The 20,293-nt window shown below is 36.7% G+C and overlaps 1 protein-coding gene across 3 annotated transcripts in view; it reads right to left on the bottom strand.

Moving 5' to 3' along the window:
* The window catches only part of PHF21A (PHD finger protein 21A), a 190,697-nt gene extending 170,479 nt beyond the window's left edge, over positions 1–20,218 (bottom strand). For all 3 annotated transcript variants that reach the window (XM_040495324.1, XM_040495323.1, XM_040495325.1), the window contains exon 1: positions 20,108–20,218. The gene's annotated coding sequence lies outside the window, so the exon portion shown is untranslated. The remainder of the gene's footprint in view (positions 1–20,107) is intronic.
* Positions 20,219–20,293: the final 75 nt, after the last annotated feature.

Genomic DNA, 20,293 nt, shown 5'->3' with positions numbered 1-20,293 from the left:
CACTGCATCTATGAAAACCCTTCCTACTGCACTAACTGCAACTACTGGGACTTGTTCTCCCAGAAATGGGATAATAGACCCAAATTCCTATGTCTCTAAAGCACAAAGATAATTCAAACAGAAGTCATTAAGGAAGGTCACCAGTAAACACCTGATTTTAAAAGTATACAAGAAAAGGCTAAACTAAAACAACTGACACACTGAGGAAATTTTATAAAATAGCACCAACCAATACACACAGAAGAAACTAGTGAATTGCTGGAGACAAAATACCTCTTGCAAAAATTCAACAGGATGAAGACAGCCAAATTTTTAAAAATTAGAGCACAGTAAATCCAACTATAGCCAGAAACACACACACACAAACAAAACAAAAACTCCTCCCCTGATGGAGCCCTAAGTACACTACAACCCTTGCTTTTAAAACACAGAAGAAAACTCCTGCTGCACTGTTAGCCAGGAATAATCACAGAGTACTTCCAGACAAACGGATAACAATCACAAGCTGCCAAGGACGACCAAAAGTAACTAAATAAAAATTATTGCACCTTATTGTGTTCCATACTGCCTCACTTCTCAATATAGCACTGCTGTACTCACCAGGCTGGAAAATGAGCAGGTGCCTTTCAGGCTATAGAAAAACTAGTGACACACACACACACACACACACACACACACACACACACACCAATCACAAACACAAACACAAAGAGAATGATATTCTTTCACTTGAAGGGGTTTAAGAGATGCAAGGCTTTGCTGTAGGCCTAGAAAACTAAGAGTAGGCCTTACCGAAGAAATGAGGAAAAAGGAAAGGTTTACTCCAAATCCACATTCAAAGGCTAAAAGAATTAACATTCATTTCAATTAAAATGCTTTGGCAACAATCCTTTAAAAAAAAAAAAAAAAAGAGAGAAAATTAAGATTTGCCCCATTTTTAACCCCAAAAGAAAATGAGAATCTTTTCTCTCTACACAGGTTTAGCTCCACAACACAAATAAAAGAGAACCCTGACTTAAGGCCTGAAAACTAAAAATGGTTCCAAACACTCATAGTAAAAAAAAAAAAAAAAAAAAAGGAAAAAAAACCTATGTAGTCCAACATATTGATTCTTTATCATCACTGCTATCATTAATGAACATTTTATCTTTTATAAACATTTAGCTTTTTATCTGCATTTTGAAATGTCAATGAGAAACTGAAAAAGCTACAATATGCTGGAGATTTTAACTTTTGAAACAAAAACCACAAAGAAACACGAGTCTGAAGCATAAAGCCTCAATCATGCTGATAAGTGGTCCTAAAAGTTGAAAGTGAAAGCAATATACACCAAAAGAAAAAAAAGAAGTTTGCTTGATATTAATGCTAGCCCTTAAAACCAAAAATATGTTCTGTTACAGAAGACTGAAATCAGGGCTTCCATTAACCTTGTTAAAAAAAAAAAAATCCCATGAGCATGGATTTTTTTCCTAAGTCTCTTCATCAGAGCAGCATGGGGTCCCATTAGGCACCCTATTTTACTTTCACCTTATAAATAACGTTAGCTATTCGCTATTTCCATGGAAACCAAGTACAGAGAAACCCACTTAAATGAATACCGGTTAAAGGAATAAGTTTTATTTTAGAAAGATTTTGCTGCTCTAGATGAACTCTACTAGGGAATACTATAGAGTCGTCTTTAGGTATAATTTTTAAAAATATATCTTTGGTATAAAGGAAGCTTATTACAGGTCCTATTAAATAAGTACACTCCTTGCACTAAACTAAATATGCCAAACAGCATCATAACATTGAAGATACCTTTTCAATGCACTGCATGTGGGTTTAGATGCACAACACCCAATGACTATGCTTCCTCATGCATTGGGGTAGAATAATTACTCCTATGGGTCTAATTTAAACTAATAAAAGCAAGGAAATTCAGAAATAAGGCTACCATCACCTTGCAGTGACTAGAAATGAGCAGGCCCCACAACTGCAGGCACATGCACAACTTACTACTCCAAAGAGAAGTGAACGAGGGAGCAAATAACTTAAGTTCCTAATCACTGTTAGCAGGTCCAGGGATAGCAGATAATCAAAATTCCCTCTTCAACAAACTATTTTAACAAGTAATAACATGTATTCCTTAGTCAATTGATACATACACGCAGATGAAATAGAACCAGGTGACACAGAAATAGAACGTTCAAAGGAAAAAAATGCTGAGAACAAGATTTTGTAATTTCCAACTTTAAGTTGCCCTACATATTCTAGAAAAGACCATTACTGGTAGCTCATACAAAAGTTGCCAACAGGCAAGTGTACATAAAATAAAATGAAACTAACAAGGATAGTAAATTCAAAACTAATAATCCAGAGTTTCTAAAGACAGAAGGGGTAAGAAAACTAAAATCTTTCTAGCAGTAGTGGCTGATGTCTTTAATAAGTTCAAAGACAAATTATGAAAGCAGTATTATCCTAAAGTGTGGTTACCAGTATTAAATTTACAATGTATGAAAAGAGTTAACATTCTCACACACATTTTTTTCCAGTATACCAACAGATCTACTTGCACTGCATGTTTTAAAAACATAAAATTACTTTCCTTGTTATGTTTCACACACTGTAAACATCGGCAAAATGATAACTGTTAAAGTTGGGTTAAGAGGTATGTGGGGTTTGCTAATATTATTCACTATGCTTTTGCATATGTTTTTAAATTTCCATGAAAAGAGGTTTTTAAAAATCCTACAAAGTGAAAACTCTTTTCTCAAATATGTTTTTCAGTATGTATAACTATGTAATGGATGAAATGCCTTGGATAGATCTTAGAAGCTACTGAATTTAAATCCAATATAGCCATTAACATTTAGCCACAGCTAATTTCCAAGTTTTACTTTTCTTACCAAAACAATTCAGTTAACAGTTCAAAACCACTAGGAGAAATCTGGAAAAGGTCTATTTGCAACTACCAACTAATGAAATGCCAACAATGCCTAAAAACAAGGCATCACAGCCACATTTTGTACTTTACAGACTAAAGAAATTCTAGGGGCAGCTGGGTGGCTCAGTCGGTTAAGCATCCGACTTCGGCTCAGGTCATCATCTCGTGGTCCGTGGGTTCGAGCCCCGTGTCGAGCTCTGTGCTGACTGCTCTCAGAGCCTGGAGCCTGCTTCAGATTCTGTTTCTCCCTCTTGACACCCACCCCTGCTTACGCTCTGTCTCTGTCTCTCTCTCAAAAATAAATATTTTTTAAAAATTTAATAAAAACATTTAAAAACTAACCATTACGATAGCATTTCGTTTTGTTTTTAAGAGAAACAGAGTAAGATGGTGGTGGCTTTGGAGGGACTGATCAAGAGCAGACGGGATAGCGTACACAGAGAAGAGATAGCAAAGAGACAGTAAAGAAAAGGGGAGAGGAAAGGCAACAGAGGGAGTATGCGTAATAGATGTGCACCTCTCTATAACACAGTTAACGCACCCCTGAACCAGACAGGTTTCCACGTAAGTCTAACAGTTCAGCCCAGGCAGCAGTGGCCCACCTTTTACAAATTGGGTAGAGACAGACTGATTTTCAAAACTGTGCAATTCTTTAAATCAACCCCAAAGACCTCATAGGGTCTACTTCTAACTCCTGCATTCATTAAGATGAAATACACTTCTAAACTTTCTAAAATTCCATTCACCCAAGAGAAGCCAACTTTTCTAAGCCCTACATAAAGAAAATGTAATACTGTGCATATACTATGCTAATTCTAGAACTACAAGGCTTCACTTACTGACCACTCTAGCAACTGTAAAGTAACATTACATTTTTTTTTTAATTGAAAGAAAACCATACGGTAAGTATCGCACTTTATCAAAACAAACTTGTTGGAATTTCTGCTCAGAAAGCAGAAACGTTGTTTTAGGAACACAGACAAAATAAAATCTAGTAAATGCTTCTACCCACCTACTAGGCCTTTATGAACTGGTACAGTTGAGTAAATAAGAACAAAAAGTTAATGGAAGCTATTATTCTACTTTAACTCAAATGCTCATCGGTGGTAACACATGCCATATTCAGTGTGTTGTGATAAGCTGTTAAAAATACATTTGTTGAATCCTAGGGAAAAAACTCTACAGATCAAAGATTAAAAAGTTTCAGATCCGAATTCGCAGTGAATGAATAAAATTAATTCTATTTCACACTAATGATCATTCCCCCTCCCTCAATTACTGATTTCACTTACTAGATATACACACACACACACACACACACACACATACACACACACTAATGGACATATTAAAAACTCAAATACTTTACCAAAAAACATCTTAATTCTAAGATCACTGTAAGGAAGAAACTTAAAGAGTTGCTTTTCTTATGATCAGCTTATTCTTAGGCCCAGTTTCTAAGCTCAATATAGGTAACATATGACAATTAAATATAGAAAGAAAATAACAATTACCATAAGAAAAGACCAGGCACCAGATGAGAGGAAACTTCACAAAGGCAAAATGCCCAAAATCAGAAGGCAAATAAATGATGTCCATCGTTACTAGAAAGCGTGTGTGTGCCTCCACAATTGTTTCCCTTAGTTATCCCACCCAAGCCTGTGTTCTCAAGGGTTAAACACATAATTTATCCTGAGCAGCCGACCCAGTGGACTTACCAGCTGATTAGGACTTTAGACTTTTGAGTTAGAATGCCTAGTCTACTACTGACTCCACGCTAAGTGACATATTGTAAACCACATTACTATGTTGATGCAAAAAAAAAAAAAAAAAAGGCTTATATCACTAAGTCTTTTAGTAAGCATAAAGTGCCCTGAGATATTTTTTTAAAGTCTGTTAAAACTGACATATTCCCACATATTTTCTATTTCTCCCGGAACTTTCACAGACAAGAACTCATTAGATACACTTTTCCCATCCATACCTCTTCTCACCATGACATTTCAGGAAAAAAACCCTCCTTTCCAGCTAAGCCCTCCATATTTACTCTTTCCCCATAATCTTCTAGTGGGACTATAACCATAACACTGCTAACAGCAGCTATTGCTTATCAAGTGCCTTAAGATTTCCTCATTTTATCTTCACATCAATCCTAGAAGGTTGGTACTATCATTCCCACATTGCAGATGAAGAAACTGAAGTCCAAATGAACAGCACAGTGCTCGTATAAGAGACATCTTTGTTGAAGGGAACATAAATAATCAGTCTAAGGTCACACACTCAACTTTAAGTGGTTGTACAGAGATTCCAACCCAGGGGTCAGACCACAAAGCTCAGGCTCTTTTCCCGCTATGCAACATTTGTCTGAGGCCTTGAGAAGCGAAGAAAGGAGTTGGGAATTAAGGTTAAGTTCTAATACCTAACAACAGTTACCATTTATTTAGCACTACTGTGTGTCAAGAACTTATTGTAGTTTGTACATTAACTTACCAATTCCTCATAACGGCCTCTCGAGCTATGGGTACTATTAATTATTCATGTTTTACTTATGAAGAAAGAGAGGCAGAGGTACAGAGGGTGAAGTGATTTGACCATTATCACAGAGCTACTGTAAAGTGGCAAAGCCAGGATTTGAACCCATGCAAACTGTGTCGACCTGATACTTAACCAGTGATCTTCATTTACTTCCATGCTAAAAACTTCCCTTCACCGGAATTGCATGAAAACAAAACTTCTAACCTTTCCAACAAAATTACTAAATTGTAAGCCTTCGTGCTTTGACTAATTAAGAGAAAAGTAGTAGTACTCTTCTAAGCATGCACACCAGACTTCTTTATAGGCACAAGGGATATGCCCCTAGTGATTAGATCATTGCACTGCTCAGGAAGTGGCACACTGTAAATCTGGTTAAGAGCCCCTAGCCCATCTCTCTCCACACTCAGACCCACGCTAACCATGCACTGCAAGGAACAGGCAATTCAGAGATGTCCCAGTGCAATCTCCTATAAAATGAATGTCACTCTGGAAGTATCCAAGTGTGTATAGTAGTACCCTTCCAATACCCTTTCTTCTTCTTCCCAAACACCATAAAAAACACCACAAAAGGAATGAATGAATCTAAGCTACTTAAAAATCATAACAAATGTCCAATGATAACTACAAATTTAAATGAGAAAAAAAATGCAAAATTCTCATAGTTTTGTAACTTGTCCAAATTCTACATTCAAAAAAGGATGGGCCTCAAAAAAAAAAAAAAAAAAAAAAGCCTAGCCCTCTTTGAAAGTCTCAATTCTTAAGACTATCTTATTATCATAAATGTGCCTTGAAAGGTGAGCGAAAAATCCATTTTTACCTCAGATTCTGAATATTTTTATACACATATTTAAAACAAAAATCATTGCTGTTGCATTACAAGTTACTGGGCTTTTCACCCTAATATCTACTATTATGACAATGTGTTTAATTACATAAATAAAAATGAGCATGGATTTAATATTGGTATACTAACAAGTTATGGGTAAAAACAAATAAATACAGAAGAACAGGACTGGACCTAGAGGTACTGAGAACTTGACACAATGAGAAAAGGAACTATGCAGCTCCCTCCATTGACATCGTAAAGTTGCCACATTTTCTGGGCTCTCTTTTGAATTAATGTGGCATCTGTTCCAAGTACAGCATGCTAACATTTTACTAAAAGATATTTTCATTCTACATTTGTATGTGGTTTGCTTTTTATTTGAACTCCTGTTTTATTTCAGTGGTCATTATTTCTTTATACCAACTTGTCCATTTGGCATTCCTAATCTATCTCCCCTGTGCACAAAAAGGGTGGGGAACCATCAGTTTAAAACCCTCTAACAGCAATAATTACAATATGCTTTGCATATAGATTAAATAAAGAAAATAAGCAGCACAAAGATTTTTGTAGGCTTTTTAGTATCAGGTCCTGATAAGTTAACAGCATCTGTTCCTTTCAGAAAAAGATTTCTGCTCTGAAGTACTGGTAGGGGGGTGGGGGAAAGGAGAGGAGAGAAATAAACAAATACTAAATAGAATAAACCAAGTGACAAAGTTTGGTCTTCATGAAATGATGATTTCAATAATTTGCACGTATCCAACTCTATCGAACGAGAACTGCTTTTTATGACATCCTCAAAAATGCTGCAGCAACAAGCCAAATACAACCACTTGTACTTAACATGCATGCTGCATACTCCACAATGTTACGTCATATCAGGCACAGAGAAGACGCTTACCAAGCTATCCTGCGTTCTATAAACTGCCTAACAACAACAGAAAAAGGCACTGCCATCTCTATAGTGGGAGTAAGAGCTGTCAGGGTAGGCAGCCTCTTCCCTTTGGTCAACTAGAAGAAAACAAATAAGGCTTATATTTCTGTCTTTTAAGCTCACCTCTCCCAAGGCCTTTACTCTCAATCTTTCGGCCTTTCTCAGAAAGAAAGGCTGTTTCTTTAAAATTAAAAAGCTGCAAAAGATCACTCCAACTTAAAAGCCCCACACCTTGTGCCAACTGTCCTCCAGGTGTCCCCATGGCTGCCTCTTCTGCGGAAGAATGGCCTTTCTGGAGCACTAGTCACCAAGTGGGTGCACCCACACCCTGCACATGGAAGGGGGCCATGGAAGGAATTATTACAACGTATATTTATATTTTTATTTTTTTTTTACTTTTTTTCTTTGAGACAGAGAGAAAGCATACTCCAGCATGGGGAGAGGGGCAGAGGGAGGGAGGGAGGGAGGGGGTAGAGGGTGACAGAGAGAGAGAGAGAGAGAGAGAGAGAGAGAGAGAGAGAGAGATATCCCTAAACAGGCTCCCTGCTCAGATCATAGCAGAGCCCGACACTGGGCTCAATCCCACCACCCTGGGATCATGACCTGAGCCGAACGCTCAACTGACAGAGCCACCCAGGCGCCCCAGTATCAGCCTTTTTAAAATTGCAGCTTTCCTGTATGTTTTATAACATACATAAAACAGTAATTCAGAAAATTACATACAAATATACATTTACTGGTAGTCATAATTTTTTAAAGTTTGGAGACAAGAGGCTACAAAGGCCAAAAGTAAGAGAGGAAAATTAGGCTCTGCCATTAACTTACTCACATTCTTGTCTCTGCCTCAGTTTGACCATCCATGACATGAACTGAGCCTTCTGTACAGTTATAAGACTATTTTGAGAAATAATAAAATACTTTTGAGGGCATGGTCCGAGCCACACAAAGTGAAAAGCACATATGAATGCTACCGATGAGAAAACTCTTGAACTAGCTTGCTAAAACTGACTATACTGTAGTTTAAATAAACTGCCCAGGACACCTGGGTGGCTCAGTCGGTTTATCATCCAGCTCTTGGTATGGGCTCAGGTCATGATCTCACAGTTTTGTGGGCTCAAGGGCCACATCAGGCTCTGAGCTGACAGTGAGGAGCCTGCTTAAGATTCTCTCTCTCCCTCTCTCTGCACCCCCCACCACTTGCACCATCTCGGTCTCTCTCAAATAAAATAAAACTTAAAAACAAATTAAAAATAAATAAAGTAAACTGCTATGTCCTAGCAGATCCAATTCTTGGAATTTTAAAGCCAAGCTTCAGCACTACTAAATATGAGTCTAAAGAAGCATTAAGGCACCTCAGACACAAGGAGTGCATTCTAGAACTAGGAAGGCCTTTTTTTTTTATAAGGAAAAGTTTATTACCTATGAAACAAATTTTTTTTAATTTAAAAAATTACAAAGGTGATTATGATTAATAACCTTAGCACCAAGATAAAACTCTCAAAGCCTTAATGTAGATTATAAGGCCTTGCCTATGTCTTATTTTACACAATGCCAGAAAAACAAATGGCACTCGGATAATTTATCTTTTTCTTCTTTTGTTGCTTTAAAAAATGGGGGGTTTTTTAGGGGCGCCTGGGTGGCTTGATCAGTTAAGCGTCCAACTTCGGCTCAGGTCATGATCTCGCGGTCTGTGAGTTCGAGCCCCGCGTCGGGCTCTGTGCTGACAGCTCGGAGCCTGGAGCCCGTTTCAAATTCTGTGTCTCCCTCTCTCTGCCCCTCCCCTGTTCATGCTCTGTCTCTCTCTGGCTCAAAAATAAATAAACGTTAAAAAAAATTTTTTTTTTTTAAATGGGGGGTTTTCAGTGTAACATTTGGTAGTGGTTAAGTGATTAGGGATGGGAATGGGAGTAAGGTCAGCCAACACTTTTCACATAAAGATGAGAGTACCATAACTAATTCCCATGCAGGATACCTATCTACGTGCCGATTAAGCGGTACCGGTTTGAGGTTCCATTAATTAAAATATTAAAATTATTTCCTCAGCTTTAAAACACTATTCTGATTTGTAAATGTTGAATGAACGTCTCCTAACAACCAAGAAGAGAGCCCACCAGTTTAAAAAAAAAGTTATGTGAAACCATAATTGATCTCTTTATAAATAGTAGCTACCAGAATAAACTAGCAGAACTTAATTCTGAAATGATGTCTCCTAAATTACTTGCACAGGACAGAAAATGGTGTTGTCATTTTAAATTGGTTAACGTTTTTCAAAGTTTTAAAAATAACAATGACCATCTCTAAGGCATTAGGCACAAGTAAAAAGAACTTAAAATGCTTTTTGCCCCATAGGTAACCATCAATCTAGAGTGCAGGTTTATAACCTTAATGTATAAACCTTACCTCTCTCCTTTCTACCTCACTCCCACTTCCTAATGAGCAGTATTTCCAAGAACAAGTTTTTTAAATAGCCACTTGAAAAAGAGTAAACTAAAAAAAAAAAAATTAAAAAAAAAATAATAAATAAATAAAAATAAAAAAATAAAAAATAAAAAAGGGGCGCCTGGGTGGCGCAGTCGGTTAAGCGTCCGACTTCAGCCAGGTCACGATCTCGCGGTCCGTGAGTTCGAGCCCCGCGTCGGGCTCTGGGCTGATGGCTCAGAGCCTGGAGCCTGTTTCCGATTCTGTGTCTCCCTCTCTCTCTGCCCCTCGCCCGTTCATGCTCTGTCTCTCTCTGTCCCAAAAATAAATAAACGTTGAAAAAAAAAAAAAAAGAAAAAGTAAACTTCAGGACGGTATCGTGGTATAATTCTATTTATTTTTGAAATGGATATATGTAGTACATATTTAAAACACAAGAAAATTTAGAAGTAGAATGGGATGACTTTAATTTTCTACTTTATAATAACTATATGGTTAGACTAACTCAGATGCACTGCCTTTATAATATGTCTTAAAAGAAAGGCCATTTCTCGTCAAACCCTCTAAAACTCTGACAGTTACCTAAGAACTAATTAAAATAGCCAATGTAAAATATTTGCACTTACTCAGAAAATGTATGAAATAACCTACCATGCGAAAGTGCTCAAATTCAAACCTTAAGAAATGGATCTTCGTCCCCACTCCATGCTAGGCACTGTGCTTCACAACTGGCATACAGTGATGAACAAGACAGGCACTATCTCAAAAGCCTTCATTTCCATTCCATTCCAAAGCTCACTATTCCCAAAATAATCTAACCCAACCAAAATCAACATGAAACATTCTCAAAATGATATAGCATAGCTGTGGCCATTTCAGTAAATTAAAAACTTCTTTAGTAATTCATTTTCTAGGTTTTTAACAGGCATTATTACATAGTTTAACACAATATTACAGACACTTAAGAGGAAAGGTTCTGGACTCAAACCTGGGCTTGAATTCAGGTGGTAGCATTTGCTACACCTATGTGATCCCAGGGAGGCCTTCATTTCCTCATCTATAAAATGGGGGTAGGGTAAGAACAGTAAATCCTCAGAATACTGCTATGAGAATGACAATTAAATGAGATCCTATATGTAAAAAGGCTTAGCACTATACATAATAAGTACTCGGTAAATGTTAAACCCTTATTATTATTGTTGTTATTAAGACAACAAATAACCCTACGGTACAAGAGCCGTTCACAACCTGCCAAATAGTCTTATATTTATGCCACTTTTCCAAGAACAAATACATATATCTGTGTAAGTTTGTATATTAACGTATAAAAATACTTTTCAATATAAAAGCCCATAATTGAAAGTTTTTATTACCGTAACAACACACCAGTACATTTATGATATTTATATATATTACATACACACACACACAATGTATCAGTGGCACACTGTCAAGAACTATGCTAGAACAAGTTAAGAACTTGTCTGTTGGCCATGGACAGGGGGGTACTCAGATGATTCTAACTCATATACGAAATTTTTTTTAAAAATATTAACATTGTTAACACGACACAGACAAATATCTTAAACTCCAGGCATCAACTAGTGATTAAAAACTCGATTTATACATACGACTTTAGTCTATAAAGTACATTCATGAGTATTATCTCACCCGGTCCTTTGAACAGCATAGTGAAACAGGCTTTTACCATTATCCCCATTGTACCACAGAGAAAACTAAAGCCCAGCAAGGCTGAATTTCCCAAGAGCACACTGCTAGTGACAGGACTGGTCTCAAAAGCCAAGTCCTCTGACATCATCACAGTTGTTTCACTTCCACTGGCCTGGGACATTTCATTAAAAAAAGACAGAAAACTGTGCTCAATATTGTAGGTGTGTCAGAGGACTCTACAGGGATTACTCACGGCTGCCCAGTTTTACTCTCCTTATTTCCGACTTTGGTATTTCAAAAATTACACGTGTGTAATTATAAAATGTAGATAAGGAGAATTCATCCAAATCTGATCTTTCCTGCATTGGCCAATTAATACTAGAGATTATTTTACCCCTTATAAAACTTAGCCTTTTGTATTTCCCTTCTTTGTAACCACTGAAATTTATTTCATTTTAATGTTGGGTCTTAAAAAGTCAAGTTAATATAAGATAAATAAAACCACTCATAATGTGGAAGCATATCCGATCAGATCCCACAAATTCTTGACACATCTAAAGAATCAAAATATTAACAAATTTTGGGGCGCCTGGGTGGCGCAGTCGGTTAAGCGTCCGACTTCAGCCAGGTCACGATCTCGAGGTCCGTGAGTTCGAGCCCCGCGTCGGGCTCTGGGCTGATGGCTCAGAACCTGGAGCCTGTTTCCGATTCTGTGTCTCCCTCTCTCTCTCTGCCCCTCCCCTGTTCATGCTCTGTCTCTCTCTGTCCCAAAAATAAATAAACGTTGAAAAAAAAATTTTTTTTTAAATATTAACAAATTTCAGTTCATATTTATGAGAGAAAAAAGGTTAGTATTATTATAGTGCGTTGGTTTGTTGTGTAAACGAGTACTTAAATAATTACTACTAAAGGCAGAATCTTCTTTAAAAACACAGCAGCGCTCAGCAATAATATCCCATGATATTATTCATATATTCAAGCTGGAAAAAGCTGGAATAGATACTGGCCAGGCAGGTAAGAAAGACACGATCTTGATTCCGTATACCCTCAAACTAAAGCACATACATCACAACTTATGCTTACATTTTACAATATTCCCAGATGTCTCTTTCCCTTCTCAAAAGCTAAAAGAGACTAGCCATGGAGATAAAAATATCCTACAAGTTCAAGAGCCTAAAAGAAGTTAGTGTCCTAAAAGAGAAAAAGAATGTAAAGACTTATGATTTTTTTGAACCTAACATTTTAAGTACAACCCACAGACCTGAAACTACATTTTCTTTCTGGGGCTGCTCACTGGCCTCCAATACATCAATCCTGTAACACCGTGAACTGTGGTGATGGATTGGTTCGTGCTTCTAAACACAACAGAATTTTTCCAAGGTTACTTACACTGTGACGTGAGGAACATTTTTGCAGCGTCTTATTTTCTTTAATCAAACTACTTTGGATATTTTACCAGTGCACACATTATGAATGAAGAAATTTTCATTATTTTTTTGAACTTTCCAAAGTCAGCCAAGGGCTGTGGTACAGTGACAAAGAGCTGAATCCTGGTCAAAATTCTGCTACTGGCTGGTTGTCTGACTTGAGGCACTATCACTTAGGGAGAAACTGAGGTGCAAAGACATTTTACGTACAGCAAAAACTTCTAAGGAATTGCCACATCATCACCATAGAACAAAAATCTCAAGGTCTTATCAGAAACAGGCTAGGCTTCTAATCAGATAATAATGTAAAAAGAGAGGGGAAAATGGGAAGCATGCTGTTTATTTAGTAACAAGAACCACTACTACTACTGCTGCTACTGCTACTTCTGAACATTTACTCAGGCTTTATTATGTGCCAGGCACTGTGCCAAGCACTTCCACAGACTTTAACATTTACTCCCTGCAACAACATGCTGATATTCATTAATAAAAGAATCAGAACTTTAAAGAACAAAAAGAATAGAAATTTAAACTCACGACTGAAAATGTAAACAAACTGTTAAAGAAACCTTACCTTTTTCTCTTTCAGACTACATCTTTGAGTAGTAAATTTACACTAAAACTACATTAAGTTTCAGGCATCTGTCTTCCATTTTAAAAATACTAAGATTCAAGGGGTGCCTGGGTGGCGTAGCCGGTTAAGCGTCAGACTCTTGATCTCAGCTCCGGTCATGATCTCATCTCGCAGTTTGTGGGTTTGAGCCCCACGTGGGGCTCTGCGCTGATGGTGTGGAGCCTGCTTGGGATTCTGTCTTTCCTTCTCTCTGCCCCTCCCCCACTTGTATGTGCACGGAAATAAATATAAAACAATTTTAAATAAAAAAATAATAAATACTAAGATAAAAGATGTTGACAATTATGACAGAATAATAATAATAATAAACCTCTGAGCTTAAATACGGGCACTGAATAACTGGCCCCATTCAAAGAAAAGAGAACAGCATATATCAGGCCCTACGATTATAAGCTCCTGATGCCCATAAGAGCAATCTATATGCTGTAATTATAAAGTGATCTTAGCACCACCACAGACAACAAAAAAATTTACAACTGCAAAGTTTTAAATATATAAACACACACATACACACATGTATCAGTTATTGTACATGTAAATCTTATAGTAGCTGATAAAACAACAACAAACTAATCCAAGATAAACTAAAACAGCAGAGTGTTTCTGAAGACTCACTTTAGAATAACAGCACCATGACAATTATAATATTAGCAATCAAATTTTACTTAGCAGAAAGTTCTTAGAGGCTTGGAAAGCTGTTTGTATAAAATGGAGTAGACAAGAGGGAAGGGTTCTCTGTGCTGTTTAAATCAACTACAGGTCCCAGCATGCAATGCTCTAATCCGAAGTTAAGCAAAAACCCGAAATGCATCCTGGGACTTGTAGTAAGTAAACCACTTCACTCTATCACTGTAAGTTTCAAGAAAGTCTGAACTATCTCGAGCACAATTTGACAAGATCTTATTATCAGGGCCTAGTCAAACTCAGATCTAACTTGTTTGCTCTCTGCTCCGGCAGTTTCTTTAGTAGATATTGGAAAAGTATCAATATTTAGAACAACATTTTCACATTAGAAAAACCTCATACAGGATAAGCATATAAAAGAAATGCTTAAAAAGAAAAAAAAAAAAAGGTTTTATACAATTAAAAAAAATTTTAAACCATGATACTCAAAGCCATTTTTTTAACTTTGGTTGGATTAGTATCAAAGCTCTCTATCCCCCTCCCCAAAAAAGTTTTAATTGTTTTGTCAGGTTTTCTCTTAACAGTTTTTCAAGTTATATTTTATATGTAATTTTTCTCACAAAAAATTCTCATACAAAAACATTTACCATACTCTAATAATGCACATTAGGAAATATATTCCTAAAGTAATACATACACATAACATCATCACACACACAAAAACAATACTTAAGTTTCTCTTTTGTCAAGTCCTTACTCAATTATTTTTGCCCTCCACTCCTAGCCCCTCATTTCACACACATACACGTTTCCAGAAAGAACACTTAGGAAAAAAATATTCCAAGTACAGACTCATTTCTCTCATCCACTGACCTCTTCTAAAAACACAAAAGATTTTTTTTACCTATCAATAACATGTCCAAACCCAAATAGGTAAGTTTTGAGCCATTATTTATGTATTTACAGTTTCTACACACATCCCTATTTTCTGCAAGACTGAGGAAGGAGGCTGGGAAAAAACTAAGTGCAATCTGCATCAGGAGGCCTAACACAGGTGGTGGGTTATTTTCAGGCAACAGCACCTTCACAAACATGCTGTGGAATATAGTCCAAGAAATTCCTAACAAGGAAAGATAAGCTGGCACACAAATTTAACACAATCCAGCTAAAAATCACCTGCAACACATGTTACTACATTTCACCATAAAAGTGACAGGCTACTACAGGATCTGAAGCTTCATCAATACAACATACTGTCCATAAGGCCAGAGATAGCAGTTGCCATGGTTACTATCACCCACTTTTATCAGGAAATTATTGTCATTATTCTGAAGTTTTTGGTACTTATTTAAAAATCTAAAAAAAAAAAAAACAGTCTAGGGTTTGACTGGTAATTGAATGAATGAATCAACTACTGTTTGATTTGTAAGTATGCTGCTTTAGAGATGCACATGGTTAACAATACTTGGATCTGCAGCAGAAAAAAATCAATTCCTTTCTGCTGCTCCTTCTCCTCAAGTACTGACAGTTTGTATTCTCAATGCAGCCAAAACAATAAAACAAAACCCATCTTTTTGGCTTCTGTGTTTAAGTTATTTTTTGTCCCCTAGGCCCACAGAGTCAAAATAAAGCCTAGATCACCAACCTGTTAGGCCCCATTCCCTTCCTATCAGCCTATTACCGAGTCACTTGTCTATTTAAAAAAGCTGAAAACATTTCCATTGATGATTCCAAAATATAGGAAAGAACAGTTTCCTTCAACAGAGACCTGGTATTTTTTATTTCTTAAAACAGGGGGAGGCCTTGCAATGTATTGGAGGAAGAGAAATGGAGGGGTATTCAAACTGCCACACAAGTGTCTAGTGTAAGAAAGTTGCTATAGAAAACCCAAAGGTTGACTGAACCTCATGTATTATCTCGAAAAGGGAAGAGTTCACCACCACCCTCAGTTTAACACTGAACTGACAGACAAGTAAATCAAAAGTTATTCTTAAACATCTATTTCAGCATTCTCACAAAAGATAACTCCAAAAATTTAATACACAAGTAAGAATTATATGAAAGCCTAAAAAATAGCAAGCCACATATACACACAAGCAAGAAAACATATGCTGTTTAAGAAGTAATTATCTACAATAAATTTAAAACAGCGTTAGCATATTACCTCCTTAAAAAAAAAAAAAAAAACTCAAAGCAGCAAAAATACACACCTGCTAAATTTAAAGTGATCAAAATATACTGCTATGCTCCTAAAGAATACTTAGGGCCTACTGAAAAGCCTATGTACAAAAAGTTCCTGAGAAGTCAACAAAAATCACGATTATTTCCCAGGACAAATTAACATGAAGATTCAAACATACTTCAAGAAATCAAGTCTGACTATAGATATGAAGGAATTCTGTCAAAGGTTAGAGACCTAAAACTTTAATCCCTTCCTTTTCTCCCTTTGAATAGCAATTAAATACAAAAGACTTCAGCAATAAAATACTAAGAATACAAAATTTAAAAGCATATTACCATAACCCTAACTTCAGTATTTCCTTAACAAAAAACAAAAAACAAAACACCAAATTTAAGCATTCACTGTCCGCAGGATAAAAAAGTTAATACTACCCTGAGAGGTTTCATTTTTATCTAAACAGTCAAATGTTTTTCTCACTTCACACAGAAACAAGTTTCCATATTTAATTTCTAATTAAAGGGGCTCTTTCATAAAGAGCAGTCACTTCTAAAATTTAAGATACTAAACCTTTTGAAATGCTCATAAACACCAGGACTCCCAATTATCTCTATTTTATTTTATTTTAGTACAAATTTGTGAGCAGAGTCTATTAAAAAAGCTACAAATCAAGGCTCTGAGTTTTAAACTTTGGGGTTATTTTTACGCAAAAAATATCTCAGTGCACTCCTCTAGATTTGAGTAGTCATTTCCTCAAGCATCCCTCTAAAAAAGGCAAAATGATATACACATGTACCTAATACTAATACATACAGATATACTTCTTTTTCACTTTGAAACAAGTTTGAAGGCTTTAGTTAGCACGAATTTTTCAGAAAGTTAACAGAATCCCTCAAAACAATCAAAACCTTAACTGTGACATCTGTTACTCTGTGTGTTAATGAGAGTCTATAGAAGAATCCAGTAACTTAAATATTCACTAAAATCAACTACTATCACATCAATGAAAAAATGAAGGAAAATTTTAATGGAGGACACACATCTCACAGGATCTACAAAAAGAAAAATGATCTTTATTTTTTAATTATGAGAAACTGCCTCCACAGCAGTTTTTAAACAAAGCTTCAAAACTGTTAACAAAGAGCTTTTTGGTAACCACAGTAGCATTAAAAAAAAAAAAAATTCTGAAAGTGTTGGGGGGGTACACTTTTAATGTGCTCATTTCCCAAATCATGGGGATAAAGTTAACATTTTAAAGACAGAAGTTTCTGTCCATGTATTAATTAGTTACCCATCTCAACATCTGCATGGCTTCTGATAATTTACAAAGAACTTTTACAATGTATTATCTCATTTGATCTTACTGAGAAAAAAAAGTACAGTATTATGCCTAGAAAACCGACAAAATGCAAAGCAGGTTCATCAGATTTTCTACACATTTCTAACTTTCTAAAACTTTGATATAAAACTTTGCCAGCTACCACCGTCGCATATTTCCAGGGATAAATCAACTCACCTAACACTTATAGGGTTTCAAAGAAGCATGTGCTGTAGATGCTATGAAACTACTTTCATCTTTATGCAGTTATTGTTACTAATGTACATATCAGCAATGACCTATACTCACAGATATAACTTTACTTACAGTTCAAGAATCTCTTTGGAGACCAAAGACATCAACCACATACATGTATTTATGAAGGTGAGTGCCTAAGAATTTATCCATTAGGATTACTGTCCATAGATGTGAGACATAAACACAGAAATTAAAATTTTTCCATACAGTATCTCCCTTTCCAGAATTTCAAGTACCCAATATCCTACTTGTATTAATATTACAGGGATGACACACAAACCTAAAGCCCCAAGTCAGACCAACTTCTTTTGTTTATAGCCAGTGCACGGTAATTTTTTCACATAAGTGTTCAACAGCCCACTCACCAATACAAAACTAACTGATCATCAAAATAATTCTAAGAGCACTCTGTACGTAAGCGTGGCATTAAGCTATCCACAATAACAAAGCTACTTTGCATACTATTGTAAGCAGGTAAAAAGCGATCAAACATTTCAGTATCAAATAACAAACATAGTTTATTAATGGACTTTTTTAAAATGGACTTACTCAAAGTTCTTTCTGGAACTTTAAGGTGTTAATCCTGCTGCTTAGTTGAAGCTAATAGAGCTATAATAAGTAGCAAGACCCTCAGAATTCAGAGATTGGCTCTATCTTGCTGTAGCACCTCCTGCTGGATAGCATTTAGAGTTCTTCATGTAAGCAGAAGAAGAGTATTTCTGAGGCAGCTTCTCCCAGATGACTGAATGCGGAAAAGGATGAACCCTTCAAAGCTAAAAGAAAGAGGGCCCTGTCCATCACTTATATCTCTTAAAGAGAAAACTGGCATTGGTACGACTCTTTTTAATCTATCACTATTCTGGCTCCATAAAGACCTGCCTGAGTCCAAAGTGCAACATGCTTAAATAAAGCTTGCAAAATTATCTCAAAACTACCTTTAAAAGCCTTCAAAAGCACTCAAGCAAAAGACTTTATTACGGCAGTCAAGCAATGCCAGTCATATTCAAATACCATTATGTTAACAAAAGCAAAAGTCTGATATAAAAAAAAAAAAGCACCTGGAATATTTTTAACATATTAGCCAGAAGTTTGTGTTTTGAGACTTTTCTGCACTATTACTATGCTCCCTATTTAAGGATAGTTGTCTATCTACTTAAGTTTTAAGTACAGAAATTTTTTGAAACAGGAGTATAACTGCACACAAAAATTTCCTCCTTGCCATCAAGAAGTATGTCTTGATATTTTAAAATGTATTCTTCAGACATTTTTAATAGCCCCTAATAAGCTAGTGTTAAGCCCACAATGTAGAGTCCATTTACAAGTGAAGACAGGAAAGAAAGAATAGAAAGGAACTTACCAAAATCAAAATGAATAATAGTATTTCCAGTAAAAATGTAGTAACAGTTTCCTACAATGCTGTGAAACCAAGTAAATTGTGAAACTTAAGAAAAAAAAAGGGAGGGAGGGGGCTACTCTTCAAAAACCAAAAGCAAAACTGACCTATTTATTTCTTGTGCCCAAATGTGAGACAACACCAGATGTAAACAAACAACATAAACACTGAAAAGTACACTTAGATGTCTTAGTCCCAGTTTCAGTCCCCTTACCAGGCCCTCAATGAAGCCAGAGACGTTCATGAGTATCCTCTCCAAAAGGAGATATTCTAGCTCCCTGCCCTAAAGAACTCCTATAAAGTGTGTCTATGAAAAGGCTTCCTTCCTAGAGTGCACAGCTGCTTCAAAAAGAGGAGAAAAAAAAAAAAAAAACTTTCACAACCCAAATTAATCTGATTCTAATATTCAGCTATCAATTATTAATACAGGAATGTTCTCCCTTTAACGTCCCCAGCTTAAGCATCTACATTCCTGACACCTACTATTAACAAAAAATGTACAGCTTACATCCCAGCTATGGGGCAAATCTCTGAAATCCAAAACACAGCCACAAAGTTCACTGTCAAGGCCAATGCTGAGGCCCACACACGCCCGGACCTTAACTCACATTTGAAATTCTAGAAAGCCACACTTGCAGACATCATTTAAAAACAACACAATGTGGACGTGCAGAGTGAGATCCTCTACTTCAAGACCTAAACAAAGAATATTTCAACATATGCCCTGAATATGATGACACCGGATTCACCAATGAAAACAAAACCTGCCTACCATTAGCAGTCCTACCCTCATCTCAACAACTCAACTACTTAGAAATCACTCTCAGCACATCTGCACCCTACAACCGGCGTGTGGCCTTCTCCGGGGGTGCAAGCCACAGACAAAGTTGAACCGAGACATTCTTCCCCTGGTGCCCAATCTCGATATCAACCCCTCCCCTACCAGGGCCACCTTGCTGCTACCCACCATAGCGAACGTGGTCAGGGGAAAAAAAGAAATCCTAACAGCACCGCTCAGCAGAATAAAGAGACCAAAGAGAGGATGACGAGAAGTGTTGGGAACTGCGTGCACGACGGGGCTGGACCAAACGGAAAGAGTCCCACTCCGCGCGCCCCTCCCCCCGGCGGGGGCGCGGGCGGGGGAGGGGCGGCC

Source organism: Herpailurus yagouaroundi, unplaced genomic scaffold, assembly GCF_014898765.1.
Source record: "Herpailurus yagouaroundi ecotype Mexico unplaced genomic scaffold, PumYag 187, whole genome shotgun sequence".
Lineage (NCBI taxonomy): Eukaryota > Metazoa > Chordata > Mammalia > Carnivora > Felidae > Herpailurus > Herpailurus yagouaroundi.
Note: the sequence above shows the minus strand (reverse complement) of the source record. Positions and strands in the feature narration are given on the sequence as shown.